The sequence below is a fragment of the Chinchilla lanigera genome, unplaced genomic scaffold, assembly GCF_000276665.1.
Source record: "Chinchilla lanigera isolate Chin_1 unplaced genomic scaffold, ChiLan1.0 scaffold00039, whole genome shotgun sequence".
NCBI lineage: Eukaryota > Metazoa > Chordata > Mammalia > Rodentia > Chinchillidae > Chinchilla > Chinchilla lanigera.
In genome coordinates, this window is record NW_004955440.1 from 1,013,077 (window position 1) to 1,028,611 (window position 15,535).

The 15,535-nt window shown below is 39.0% G+C and overlaps 1 protein-coding gene across 3 annotated transcripts in view; it reads right to left on the bottom strand.

Moving 5' to 3' along the window:
* Nckap5 (NCK-associated protein 5) overlaps nucleotides 1-15,535 on the bottom strand; it is an 892,836-nt gene that overhangs the window by 746,688 nt on the left and 130,613 nt on the right. Inside the window, exon 1 of one of the 3 annotated variants that reach the window (XM_013517462.1) lies at nucleotides 10,207-10,326. The exons of the other annotated variants lie outside the window; for them this stretch is intronic. The gene's annotated coding sequence lies outside the window, so the exon portion shown is untranslated. Of the gene's footprint in view, nucleotides 1-10,206; nucleotides 10,327-15,535 lie in introns of those variants that run through there. 3 annotated transcript variants of the gene reach the window in all.

The window sequence follows — 15,535 nt, forward strand, 5'->3', positions numbered from 1 at the left end:
TATGATTCTGTTGCATCCTAAATTGTAGAATCACTGATGCAGATAGGTCATTCTGAATGCACATTAAAGCCATTTTGGATGCTTTAAAAAACTGTGAATACCAAACTCTCCACCTATGGAAGAGTAAACCAGAATCTCTGTTGGTGAGAGTCATAGGCCTTACTTAACAACAGAACTCCAGAAATTTAAATGGTCAACAGGAGTCCATTTCTTTTCTGTTGGGCAACCTGTGGTGGATGCTTGAAATCCCATTAAAATCAAGTCCATTCTGGCTGAGCACTAGTATACTACCAATGATGGGATCATGGGAAAGTTTCCTCTATTTTTGTTCCTAGCCATCTACAACATGAAGATAGCAATGGTCCATCTTGCATGTGTTTATTTTTGGATGTGAAAATTTAACTCCAAAGATTTCGTCCCTTTTCCATGTCACACACAGCAGTAGCAGGAAGGTCAGCATCCAGCACTCGCCATGGGTCACGTGGGTAGGTGAGGGAAGGAGATGCCTGGGGTCATTGAGAGAGCATGGGTAAGCTTTGTAATCTTTGGCTTAGGTACTGAAGGGAGATCTGTCAGCTAATGGCTGGGGAATGTGCTACTAAGGCAGGCAATGGCAAGAGTTGCAGAACTCAGTGGGAGCCGTGTCAGGTGAGTAGGAGGAACCACGGCTGGAAAAGGAGTTAGGGATGTGTGAGCTCAAGGGAAAACATACTGCTCATATTCCATTGGGCAGGGAGCACTTCTTAGGACCATTGAAGACTGAGATTTCAGCGTAAAGCAATAACAAAGCACAGCAAAGCTAGAGGCAATATGAAACAGAGTGTGGATAAGGGTATGTTTGTGCATTCCGATCTCCTTGGAAGAGAAGAAAGGAAGGCCATAGGAAATGGTGATTATTTCTCCTTCTAACATCTATTTCTTTTATTGATAAAGGTGAAATAAATGCAAAGATATATGAACTCAACAGTGAGTAAACCCAGAAATGAAGTGGCTAGCTCCAGGAAGTTTCAACTTTAAGTGTATTAAAGTGTGTGTGTGTACATATATGCATACATATATACATACATAAATTATATGTAATCCTTCTTCCCCCATGCTTTTTTGTCATGACATATATATACTTCAGTCATCACGTCTCCTTGGTGACAATGGTTATTGTCATGTGAGGAGGAGCTTCGAACTAAGGTTTACGTTTCCTGCTCTAGCTGTCGCTCATCCACAATATTGGGGGATAAAACAAAGGAGAGAAGGCAGCCCACTGTGGACTGAGACTGCTCTGTCACTGGTTACAACAGTAACTGCTGTTCCCTGAACTTCTGTGTCCATCTGAAACTCATGTGTTGAAATCCTAGTCCTAAAGTTGATGACACTGGAAGGTGCAGTCTTTGGGAGGTAATTAGGTCAGGATAGAGCTCTCATGTGAAAGATTACTGTCCTTATAAAAGAGTCACCAAAGTCCACTCTAATTGCCTTTCTCATACATGAAATCAGCTGTCTGCAACCTGGAAGAAGGTCCTCACTGGAACCCGACCATGCTGGGGTTGTGGTCTCAGACTGTTAGCCTTCAAACTTATGACAAATAACTTTCTGTTTGTTAGCCACCCAGCTTGCTGTATTTTGCTATAAGAATTTCTAATGACAAGGACACTCACCATGTGCGGTGTGGGTACTAGGCTCTACCCCCTTCTTTCCTTTCCTCACTTGTCACTTATGACTCTGAATCCCTTCTTCTGATCTTAGCGTTCATATTTAGAACGTCCTGGCCTCCTGTGAATATGTCAAGATGTCTTTCCCATCTGGCCAGGAACGATCTTCCCTGTGGTTATTTTGAACATAAAGGTACTATATTTACACTGAAAATGCCTCCTACAAAAGCAATCAAGAAACAACTGATTAACTGGAAAAAAGTGAACACTTTAACTTTTTCCTTCACTTCTATAAGATGGAAGGAAATATAGAAGCATTATTTCTTCTCCAAAACAATGTAAAACTATACGACATCCCATTCCCCCACTATCGTAGGGGGCTTAAAGCCATATAAGCAGAAAACGGGAGGTTTTCTGATGTTACTTTAAAAACTTCATAGTTGTCATTCATAAATTATGACTCACTTTATTTAAAGCAGTATTCAAGATTTGGAAAATTCCAACACGAATGCTTTGCTGTACTCACTATCTTGAAGTATGCTAAAATGGCATGCCTTTTGTGTTGTGGGGAGAAGAAAGGAGGAGCCAGGAAAGAATTTGAAGAAAGTAAATATGATAGCCCTGTGAGCCCTGAGGGCATCCGTGGCCAGCGCCTGCAGGGTCAGTCTGCCTCCAGACACCTGCAGAGCCCACTGCGGCCAGTCTGGGGAGACACACAGGATGAAGAGAAGACAGAAACGACACAGGACAAAGCCCGCACCCACTAGCTGGAGAAGGTGGGAGGCGGACTGGGAGACTGAAAAAGCATCCAAGGAGGAAGGAGCAGACAAAGTCTATCTCCCAGCAAAGTGCTGAACAGCTTCTCTAGCTTCAGCTGTGTGGACCAAAGTGCAGGCTGCTCCTTTAAATTTACCCAGATGGTAACGGAGACAGGTAGCAAACAGAAAGAGTAAGACAGGCTAACACCAGCCCTCTTATAGCGTTTGACCAAAGCGTGAAGAATTTACAAATAACGAGTCAGTGAGGTGTTTGTATCAATTTCCATTCCCTCGTTGTGATGTACTACAGTTACACATGATACAGCCATTAGGGAAAACAGAAAAAGGAGTGTATGGGACCTTTCTGTAGATTATTTCTCACAGGTGCATGAAAATGTACAACTTACCTAATAAGAAAAGTTGTTTTGAATGAGCTAACCTTAATAAGGCAGAAGATCTTACATAAAAATCTTATTTTCTAGCTTTTCTTGAAAGCTGCAAAATCAAGCAACATTGGGCTCATCTGATGCTGTTCCATAATAATTAGAAGCAGAGAGGCACCAGAGTCCTTGAGACAGGCACTATAATCCTCATTCTGTCCCATGCTCTATCCAGCCTGCTTCATTATTTACGTTATGCTTGGTCCCAAAAGACACTAGATTCCTCCACCCTTCTGCAAGAGCGTTATGAAGTTAAAGACTTGGTCATTGGCGAGGTCACCTGAGGTTACACCATTTGTGTGCAGATGAACACTGTATCGTGACTAAAAGCACAAGGACATCTCATCATCCAGGTGCCCTTGGGGCCCTGTACATACTAGATGTCACTATGGTATTGTTCTAGAGTAGCAGAAACATTTAGGATACTGGCCAAGGACAATCAATGACGTACTAAAAGTCATATTTTGCCAATTTCTGTTATAATTTTGGAGCCCTTTGAGCTACAATCATTTCTAAAGTCACAAATTCTCTTAAGTTATTTATGAAATGTGCATGAGGTAAGCTCTAATTTACCAAAGTTTGAAATATATGGTCCCAGAGTTTCATTCTGCCTCTCTTGATATATATTCTATATATATCTCTATAATTTATAGATATAATATACTAAAATTATGACAGAAACTGGCAAAATATATTGTATCTATAGATAATTGGCATATGATATTATATTGGCATAATATATTATATCTATAGATATATAGCAATATATCTATAACATATAGATATGTATGATAATATAGATATTATAATTATATTCTATATATTATAATACATATTCTATATATTAAATACTATTTATTATATTCTATATTCTGTATATCTATATATACTTTATATCTATCTATCTATCTATCCTATGATTCAAAGACAAGGTGCCACTCTAAATTGAGCCTGCTTTGGTTTTCTGAGGTTTAAAGCATTTTCCACATTAGAAATCTGTCCCCTTTGATTTCCACATGGCAAATTACTGGAGTGGTATTATTTACCCCAAAGGCCATGCCATGTTCCCATTATCATTGAACAGCAAAGGGCAAAAAACGCAAACCAAAACAAAAGCAAAGCAAAGACAGGGAGGGTGAATTCAGGCCATTCTTTGTCGCACTGCAAAAGGCATATAATTGACTCATGTCTTTCCGTCCATCTTTGTGTCTATTAAAAGGTAATTTGTCTAACCACTCACCTACTCATATATGGTCCAACCTCCCAACTACCACCTTCTCATTATGTATCTCAGGCCCAGATGTTGTAGTTTTCCCTAGTTTCATTTTAATAGTAACCTGTCTCATAATTTTACTGTGAAAATTAGGCTTTTTCCTATAACAAGTTTATAGGGGTGGACTATTATAGCACACAAACTGAAAAGGAGAAAGTAAATTTTTATATATTCTTTAACATATGAGTTAACTTCTCAGGTGAGTTAAATTACATTCAAAATTCAGGAGCAGATGTAGAGCCTGGCTAATGGTCCCTACAGTGGCCCGTAGAGTCCAAGATTCAAGATAAGACTCTCTCATCTCCCCCTGGCCTTGAACTTTGACCCACAAAGCATTCTATGCTTAGCTATTTTACAAACCAGTAAATACACAAACCAAGCTGTTTCTGTCCATTTTGTCCTCAGACTGATTGAATGGTTACACAGATCTATTCAATCTGTTGCCCTCTCTGATGCTTCCTCGGTTCATACTGAAAGAAGTGGATTACTAAATTGCCATTTGCACCTTGCCACAGCCAAAGATATTGCATACCTGAAATTCTTTGCAAAATGACTGCCATCTGAGATTTGGTGGTTGCCAGTAGCCACGGAACTCACAGCTCACACCTTTGGAAAATTAAACTACAAATATACGATGCTCACTCTGCTATATTTAAAAAAAAAGCTACAACATCTAAATCAGGTCATTTTATATGAAGCATGTAATGGTTTGTATTATGTGGGGCATCAGCTGGACCCTTCAGTAAGGCATCTGGTGAGGCCAGGAGTCCTCTCCAAGTATTCTGCTGCAAGCATATGAGGGCCAGCTGGCAGAGCAGCTGCAGGCCCAGGTCGCTGGGGAGCCAGCTGACCATAACTCCCTCAGATAATACATTCAAAGGTCAAAGGGGCTCTGGCTTTTACTCTGAACAAGCATGTTTGGTCACCAGGGGTTCCACTCACCATTGGGCTCAGAACATGCAAATGATTTGCAGCTTCCTTAATTCAGCTAAACTGCAATCCCCAAAGAAAACCTCAACCTCCAAGTGGTGTTATTTCTTTTTCAAATAGTACGTTGCAATCATGTGTCTTTATGAAACTTTTTAAAAAGACTCCTTTTTATTTCTTGATCTATTTTTGAAACAAATATTTTTCTACTTGTGAAATTATGCATTTATTTTGAACGGATATACCTAGTATCTATTATAAAATATATTTTATATTATATATGATAAGATGGCATGTCATCATTCATGCATTAAACAAATATCCAAACCACCTGTCTGTGTGTGAGGCACTAGGTTCAGGAGGAAAGAAATAGGTGAGGTCCCTTCTTTTAGAGAAAAAATTATCTTTTTATATGAGCAATGGAATGTCTTTCTTTGTGCCCAGGGTAACTAGGAATAAAGAGCAAAAAAAAAAGATAGATAATAAGAAACAGGGAGGTAGAACTTTCGCAAAAGGGAAGGGGAGAAGATGGAGGGAAGGTGGGAGAAGAGGAGGGACAGAGATAAAGAAAAGAATTAAGGTATGTTCTGTACCTGTACCAACTCCTCACATTGAACATCCTCATTAGGCACCGCAAACATGTACTACTAATAAAAAAGGAACACAGCATTTGTTTTGTTTCTTCCTTTTAAGGACCGCAGGAAATGTCTTCAACTTGACTCAGCTGGCTCTTCCAATTATTGGCACTTAACAGTTGGCACTTTGCTCAGATCAACCCAGAAGGGTCAGCTCTCCCAGTGTCTTATGATTTTCAGCAATCTCCTATGGCAATTTCCCATTAACCCCGATTGCCCTATGCCCAAGACGTGCATGTCTTTTCCACAAGGTGAGCCTAAAGCGATCCTAAAGCTGTCACAGCAGGCAATCAATCTTGACCCACTTTCCCAGGTTGATTTTGAGAGTTCAATAGGTCAGTCTGCCAACTGCTCCTGAACTGACGGAGTGGTGACAGGTGTCCTTCCCAGCAGAGAGCTGACACCCAGCACAATGTGGGAAATATGCTAATCCCAAGGGTTGGGATGGGAGCCCCAGGCTTTGTGACCTCTCACTGGAAAGGCCTCAGTGTGCTTTTTAGAAGATGGAGCTATTGTCCTCCTGGGCCTCCAATGGGAGGATTGAGAGAAGAAGCACAATGTAGATCAAAGGATGGAAATACAGGACCTGGGTACAGAGGCTAAATAGCCCTGGCATTATTTTGCCTGGAGAAGAGAAGGCTGGATTGGATTGGGTCAAGTAGGCCATAATGGTAGAAGAGCTATTATGTCCTGAATGAGGCCAGCTGTTCAACATTTCGAGTGAGAAGAAAAGGAGTGGAAGAAAATGAACGTAAACTGCAATGTGAGAAATTTGTTTGACACAAATAGAAAATTTCAAACAGTAAAGGCTATTAGCTGCTGACATTAGTGATGGGGGAGTACATTTCTTAGATGAACTTGAAGACTTTTTCCATCAAAAGTTTTAAAGGAAGACTTGTCTGAGTACAGAAAAGAAATAGAAAAAAACACTGAGGCCTCCATAATTATGTAACATAATATTCTGAACTTCATAAACTGCTCTTTGCAACTGACAGTTTCTCGGAGGGTAGTATTAAAAGCTGCTACACAGGCTTCTCTGACCTTGCTTTAATGACCTAGCCAAGACAGGAATTGTCTTTGTGGCTAAGTGATTGACAAGGACTCTGGGTGATGGGCATCCTGATTCCAGCTCTGCAGCTAATCAACTCTGAGAGTTGGAAGGAGTGCAGAACCTCAATTTCCTTAACTGTCAAACAGGGACAATAGGTCTGTTCCACCTCGTAGGATGTCTTTCAGGAACAAATTGTAAAAGGAATGAAAAGCGCACTAAACCCAAGTATGGAGCGATTAAATTGTTCAGACCTCAGGGCTGCTCCAAAATAAAGAAATGTGTGGGTCCCTTAGTATTGTTTTAATGAGTTACTCCCACACCCACCTCTGCGTAAGAAAAGAGAAGGACCAGAGGGCAAACTAAGAATTCAAGGGCATAAGCTGGTCTAGGGGCTGCTGTTTTATTCTTGTAACTTCCGGATCCATAACCCCAAATCAGGCAAAACTGGGCGGCATTTGCCAGCACAGGGCCATCAGAGTCTCTTCATGTAGCTGTGACCTTTGCAGTGTGGGACATTTCAACTGGAAATATTTCTCCACGAAATCTTCAGATAACAGAACAAGGGAATGCCATTGTTCTTGGTGCTTTTAATAGGTAAGGCTAAAATACATACTTAAAATGAACAAATCTAAGTGTTGAAGTGCAGTAATAAAGTGAAAGAATTTTGTGCTTGTAGCATGGGTCCAGACTGAGAATATTTTTAGTCCCAGTGAAAGAAAGAATCTTGTCCACCCAGAATTGTATCTATGGAGAAAATATCATTCAGTAATGAAGGCAGAATAAAGGAACTGTTCATATAAGCACTGAGAGATTTTGTCACGAGTGAAGCTGCCCTTTTAGGGATAGGAAAGAGGCTGATTAGAGCATCCCTGACTTTTAAAGTTTTATCCTTTGGAACTCTATGCTTCTAACCACAAGGCATTGCATGGTGCTGGGATCACAGACAGAACTCTGCACTGGGGTTGTCCTTCTGTAACTCCAGAATGTTCGAAGCAAAAGGAACAACTGAGCACATTTCAATAAACCAAATAGAAAATAGAACAGCCAAGAAATGGTGACAAAGTATAATACAATTAGTGGAGGGACAACACTGGAATTAACTCGTAAGTCTCATATAATTTATCCTACTTGAAAGCCCACAAACTCATTTCCAGTGAGGTAAATGTAGTTCACAGACATATTTCACTTGCCTCATAAAGTGGATTTTAGAAAATTCCAAATAGTTCTCTTGAAAAACTAGAGGTGGGCATATAGCTCACTGGCACAGTAGCTGCTTGGCAAATGCATGGTCCTGAGTTCAAATCCCAGTACCAGAAAACAAAACAAAACAAACAAAGTAGACATTTAGGTGAGGTGAGCCCATGCACATACATGATGATAATCAGCTGGAATTCCCATGTTTTCTGCCCCTTTGAGATGGGAAAAGTACCCCAGGGTTTCCCACAATCCTCAGCACTCCCTTTCCTCCCTAACAAGGGGCTACATGTAATTTAACATGAACCACCATGCTCACCAGAAGCTTACCCTCACCTTCCACTTTACTCATTTTATTATTCTTCTGGACTATCCAGACATTCAGTCTGTGGCCCCTTCCTTATATCTTGCTGCTTCTGCTTTTCTACTCAGTAAAAGCATTCGTGATTATTTCCATAATGACTAAACATCAAAAAACATGATGTCTTTACCCATCGGTGACAATGTGGATTACCCGGAGATAGACTAGTCCAAGAGGCTGATTTATTTTAACCACTTTTGTGTGATTCTTATGCCTTGATTTTTTTCAAATTAAACATTACAAAATTTACTTGTATTGCAGTCTTCTGGAGGAGGGTGATGACCACTTTCACATTCTCCTCCATTTCTGCTGAGTGAAAGATAGCCTCTCCCCTCCCTACCATGTTCTCTCCAGAGCTTTCTCCCAACTACTTGGGAAGATGTAGGAAAATACAGTAGTAAAATGATATTAAAAAAATATGATAGGTACATGTCCCCATGCAAATATATGTAAATGGATTTAATAGTAGCATTATTCTAACAGCCAAAAAGAGGAAACAGCATAAATTTCCATCCAGTGATAATGAAGGAATGAATGAATTGTTTCATGTCTGTACAATGGAATATTACCTGGCATTAAAAGAACACAAAGTGTCAATACTATAACATGAACAAACATTGAAAATACGACAAGGAGAAGAAGCCAATCACAAGCCACCACATAGTGTACAATTCCATCTTAATGAAATGTCCAGAGCTAGCAAATTCCATAGAGACAGAAACTAGATTAGTGCTCACTAGAACTGGGAACACGGGGAGGAAATGAGAAATGGCTGCTAGTGGTACAAGGTTTCTTTCTGTAGTGATGAAAATATTGTAACATTGATTGTGGTCACCATCACACGATTTTGTGCATGTGCTGAAATCCACTAGCTAGTACATTTCAAACAGGCAGATATAAGTACAATGTGTGAATGACAGCTAAAAGGCTATTATTTAGAATATACAAAATAGAATAAGTATTTTGAAATTGGAAAGGGGAACTGCTGTTTTAGGGTGGGCTGCCTGATCACCTCTGACATTGTCCATTTCTCAGATGAAGAAATAATGGCTCACACAGAGGTGGTTGCCTTAACTAGTCACACGCCAAATTGAGATGTGAATGCATCTGATTTTCAAATCACCGGCTCTCCTCACCCTGTTGCTGTTCAGCCCTCACTCAGCATTTTCTCCCTCTCAAAAAGACAAGTAAAGGAGCCAAACAGAGGCTGCCTGGCTGTTTCTCATGGCTGCGTGTGACTATTACAAGCTGTATACCAACCCTCTGAAAAGCTCACCTGAGATGCGCCAGCTGATTAATCTTTCTAAAATCAAATTGGGTCTGTTTCCCCTCAAGGTGACGTGTATCCTGCTTTAAATGCAGAGCTGGACTCGCCGAAACCATTTCTCTGTCTGCTGTCTGGTGACATTTTCTCACTTACCCAATATCCTCCTTCAGCTCACCTCTGCTTGCTCTCTCATTCCACATTAGAGCTGAAACACTGCCTAAGGTGCCTCTCCCTGCCCTTCCCGCCCTGCATCTGTGAAACAGCACCCAGGTATCAGTGAACTTGTTTATGACCTCCTAATGCAATTTCTATGCATGTCTCTAATCATTACCATCAAAGGGTACTTACAAATGAGTTCACATGGACAAATTCCTCCGCTAAGCATTCAGAACGCATGAACACCAGCCTCCACTCCAATCATGTTAAGAGGTTATAGTAAAGCACAGATCATTTGGGAGGTCTGGTAAGGTGAAGTGAGGGGAGACAGATTCAAACAGCATTCACGCTCCTTGCCTTAAGTGCGGATTTGCCTGAGCTATGTGGGCCGCCAGCAGAGAGCATCTGGGACCCAAGCCATCTCCAAGCCACAGGTGCAGAGACTGCGTTCACTCACATTACAACTCATCCTCTTCCCAGACAAGCTCCAGATCTCACCTCTACTGAAGCAAGAGCCAAATGCACCCAGTGACCTCAGCTGGGGCACCAGGACCACTGCAGCAGCTTCCAGCCTCAGCAATCTGATCTGATAGCCACCTTCAGCCTGTACTTCCTTCTGCGTGAACAGTGTGGGTATGCTTCCTTCTGCCTGTCAATATTTAACTACCCTGTCAACTTATATTACATCACCTGCACCAAATCCCACCCAGTGATACGAGAGGGTGTGTCTGCTCTGTCCAGGTCAACTCAAGTAGCCTTGATGCACTGCCTCCCATCGATTCATTTCTTTCGATGTGGATTGAGTGTCTACTCCATTTGGTGTTAGGGATATAGAAATGAAAGATTTGCTCGTTGGAATCTCGTTGAGGAGACAAGGATTGTAAAGTGGCATGTGCTCTCTGAGCGCAGAGGGCAGGCGCATTCCCCTTAATGAACTGTTGATGACTGTTTTAAATGATGTAGAAATACTGGCTGAATCATTAGGCAGTACTGAACTGCCACCTCTAACTTCATCTGTGATCAGAGGCCTTAGAAGCTACTCACTGGGACTTTTTTTCAAGTTTGAATTTACCATCAAAGCATGGCTCTCAAATGTACCCACATAATTGCTTTTTTACCCAAACTCATTTCAGCTTCATGCTCTAGAGAACAAAGACTCTCATTTATATATTCCAACTCAAAGGCCCCCACCACCACTGGGGAGCCCAGGAGGCTGCCAGAGGAAAGTCCTGGTATATCTGAATTGCAAAACACAGCCTGGGGATCTCAATACATCTAATTTGGGACAAGGTCCAAGCTCAGGAGCCTCTCTGCATGGAAGCAGCTCTCTTAGTTTCTCAGGCAATTTTCCAGTTCCCCACGCATACCTCTCCACATGTTTCCAAGGCCAACGTTTACAGTCTGTTGCAATATTTTAGTACAAGGTATTTAGGGTTTTGACAAATACTATCTGACATTGCCACCATTCCAGTGAAAATTGATGACCCATATCTAATACCCACTACTTGGTTGGGGCTGAAGACATTTTTGAATCATTCAGTGATCATAAGCAGAACACTCCAGACCTGTCCTTCACATCTTAGAACCACAATTTGATTTTAGCCCATTAATATGTCTGCATAGAATGTTGAATCATCATAAAACTAAAGTTTTACCATACCCAAGCATGTTTTTTTTTTTAATCAAGACTTTTTCAGAACTTTTTGCTTAGTAACACATAACACTTGGCATTAAGAATATTATACATTATTAATGGAATTTATTAATGGAATAATTGTTATACTAATTGCCAAAATGCCCAGGGATTTCTTGACCCAGTTAGAATGGATTTGTGTCATTTATCTTGTGATCTGGCTAGAAAGGTGACCTCTATTTTAATGGCAATTTTAGTGGTTGCCACATGAGGTATGTTGTTCAAATATCATGAATATTATCATTCCTGAGATAACCATCAGCCTGTGGAAAATAACTAGCAAATATAGCTAATATTTTCAGAAGTTAACTATGAGGAACTTCAACTTTCAAAAGACAGAATTCTTAAAATTTATCATATTGATCTCTGGTATACCAAGTTTCACAGAATAAAAGAAAGCGAGGGTTTTGTTTGCTTGTCTTATATTTTTAATAAGTCTTTAAAGAGAAGTGGTAAAGAAAAACATTCCTGAAAAGCAAATTTAAGCAAAATATTCTTCTCTTAGCATTGCGTACTCAGCATGGAGGAAACTTATGAAAATCTTAAGGCTTCAATTAATATACTGTAACCCTGGCCAAGCTACTGAATCCCCCTGATTGAGGTCAAAACCAACTCTTACGAGAACTAAAGAAAGTGGTTGATTATTAAGGTACACTCAGGAAGGACTTTGGAAGTCTATAACTTACCTGGGGTCACATAAAAGTTCTCCTCATGTTGCTGACTGTCCTAATTTGCTCAAAATTTAGGCATTTCCTAAGCAGGGAGACTTTAGATGTTAAGACCAAGCAAATATCCTGGCCAAATCAAGATAATCACTCAACTTGCTGGCACTTTGATCATGTTGGAACTCTAAAAGCCGTTGTATATTCTGTGATACATTATTTTGCATATTGTCTGAACTAAAAAATTTTCATTCTTTACATCCAGTTGACTTTGTGAAACAAACTTGGATAGTTAGTCTTCAGAAATATATGGATTTTCAAGGTGGATGAAAACTTTGATGTAAAAAAAAAAATGACACCATAGAATAGAAAGATTTGAAAGTTTCTTTGAGTTCAGTAACAAAAATCAAAACAAAATTTATAAAACACCCAGAAGATCTTTTAAGCTTGATCCTTTAAGTATTTTCTGTAGCACTGGCAATATTGGAACTGCTAGGATCTTGTTATAAATGCGTAAACATGCCCTCCCAAGTCTTCTGAAACATTTCTGGGACACCTCTAAAAGCTTGGAGGCAGGTGATAGTTTGAGAAGCCCTATTTCGGAATTTGATTAATCCAACAGGAAGAGGAAATGAGTTTCCAAGATAATTTGCTGGTTACTATCAAGAAGAGAAACATCCTTGCAATTCTAAATATTTTGGCCAAAAAAAAAAAAAAAAGCATTATTGTAGTGAATGTTTTCTGGGCCTCACGAATTTTCACTTCATGGTCAAGGAACCCATAAAATACAGTTAAACTCAAAATGTGGCTATGATTAGTTTCTCTACAAGGGGGTCTTGTAGGATGGCAGGATCCACTTCAAAGAGTAGAGAGGCAGAGCGTGTGGAATTGTTCCTCCCAGCATACAGTTCATCACCATCCTACTCTCTCCACACCTCCCTGATTAGAGGACCAACCTAGGTAAATTCTAACTTTTTGGTTTACATATGATACAATACTCTGCAGGTAAAGAGGGAGTTCCTAGCATGTAACTCAAGAGGACTACTTTGAGATCTCAACTTGGAGTAATCTAATAAATGCTACATAAAGACAAAATCAGTATTTGTACACACTAGTCTTGAGCTAAGGAAGTAAAAACAATTAAAAGCATATATTATCCTTCTTTGAAAAATAATTGTGAAGTGGTTTTCAAATGGATTGCATCAGTGACTAAGGGCCTGAAGGATTGTGATTACCCAGAGAATATTTCAGACCTAGAGAGCAGTGGGGACCGATGCTTATGCAAAAGGGAGGAAGAGGGCAAAGCAGCAACAATGAGCAAGAAGCAAAGATTGTTAAAAGCTAAATTGCATACAAAATCTATGACAGTAATACATAGTGAACTATAATAGAAAGGTTGAATTTTCTTTCCTGAAACTGATGTTTATCATCATGAAAAATACAATAGGAGCTTGAAATCAAAATTCTAAATATTACAAGGGGTGTATGTGTGTGTGTGTGTGTGTGTGTGTGTGTAAGTGTATATTTTGTATTATTTGAACAGGTTACACATAGTCATCTTTTATACTCATGGGACAGAAATTCACAGAAAATGATTGTGTATGTGGGTATCAAGAAATCACTGAAGATACCCTCAAGTGAAAAAGGAAATCATGAATAAGCAAAAAATATACATGCTTTAAAATTAGAAAATACTTTTCTCACCAAATGAAAGATGAGTAATATAATAAAAATTGAGTAAAAGTTTTTTAGACATAGTACAACAGAGACCATTTCAGATCAAAACTGGGATGTAAACCCTGAAGAAAATAATTTTTTTTTGTCTTTTTGAGACAGGGTCTTGCTATGCAGTTCAGGCTGGCCTTGAGCTCTCTTTGTAGCCCAAGCTGGTCTCAAACTCACAAAGATCCTCCTGCCCCAGCCTCCTGAGTGCTGGGATTACAGGCATGTGCCACCATGCCTGGCTTGAAAATAAATATTTTCATTTTAAAAAACAAAGATTAAAAATAAATAAACTATATATTCCTTCTTAAACTGTTCCAATAAATAGGGGTAGAGAGATTTCTTCTAAATTCATTTTAGGAAGCCAGCCAGCATCACATCGATACAAAAACCAGATAAAGCTACTACAAGCAGGGAAAATTACAGACTATCTCTGATAAACATAGATGCAAAACTCCTCAGTAAAATGCTGGCAAAAGGATTTCAACAGCACATCAAAGGAAATTATACATCATAACCAAGCAGGATTTATACCTGGAATGCAAACCAATTCAAACGATATACACCAATAACATAAGAATGGTAAGAATGCATGATCATTTCAATAGAGTCATAAAACTATCAAGGTCATAAAAAATAAAAATGTCTAAAAAACTGTTGTAGCCAGAAGGAGCATAAATGTGGCAGCCTGGATGGGCAATAGGACAAATTAAAAACAACAGCACACAACGGTGAGTAAATCTAAGGAAATCTGACTAAAGTAAATCTTTAGTTAGTAACTGCAACTAATGTCCATACTAATAGATGTTAATAGCAGAAAATTATATGAGATATTTATAGCTGTTCTCTGTATTATCTTCATTTTTTACTGTAATTTTTTAATGAAGGTTGACTTGACATTTTAAAAAGCACTGGATAATTTTAGATGGAGATATAAGTTACAAAAAAATGTAAAATACAGTAATGCACTAGGATGTCCTGGGATAGGAGGGTGGCCAGGAGAAGTGGTCTGTGAAGTTTTGTTTGAAGTTTTTGAGCAGAAACTCTCATAATGAGGTAGGCAGAGCTGTGCAAAAATCTCAGGGAAGAGCATCCAGGCACAGGAACAAGATCAAAACAAAAAGCAAACAAACAAGAGATAAGTTAAACTGAAAGCTAGTTATTTGCAAAGACAAAATAACTTTTTCATATTCTAATGAAGGAAAAATGCAAAAGCATGCAACATAAAGGCTGGGAAACAAACTATAAAAGAGAAGGAAAATGACTGCAAGATGAGATGATTATATGTAATTCCCTGATATTACATTAGATAATGGATATTTTTCAAGCAAAATACAAATGATTAAAGTTAACTCAAGAAGAAACACAAGACTGAAGTATACAAAAAAGGTAATAAAAATTTGGCTAAGACTTCAGAATTGAAAATAGATAAATATGATACTACACTGCAATTTTACCTAAATTTTAAGAAAGTGATAGTTCCCATACAATTTAGTTTGTCCCACAGAAAATAAAAAGGTGAAAATTTTCCCAGTTAAGTTCATGAAGCCAGTGGATCCTAATAATAAAACCTAATAAAACTAACCCAGAAAAAAAGTTCTAATTTCATTGATAAAATTAAATGCAAATATTTTAAATAGAATATTAACAAATTTTAACAGAAACACAATACTCTGTGACCAAGTATATCTTACTTTAGTTATGTAAAATTGAACTGACATTTAAAAATCTGTTGAATTTATTGTATAAA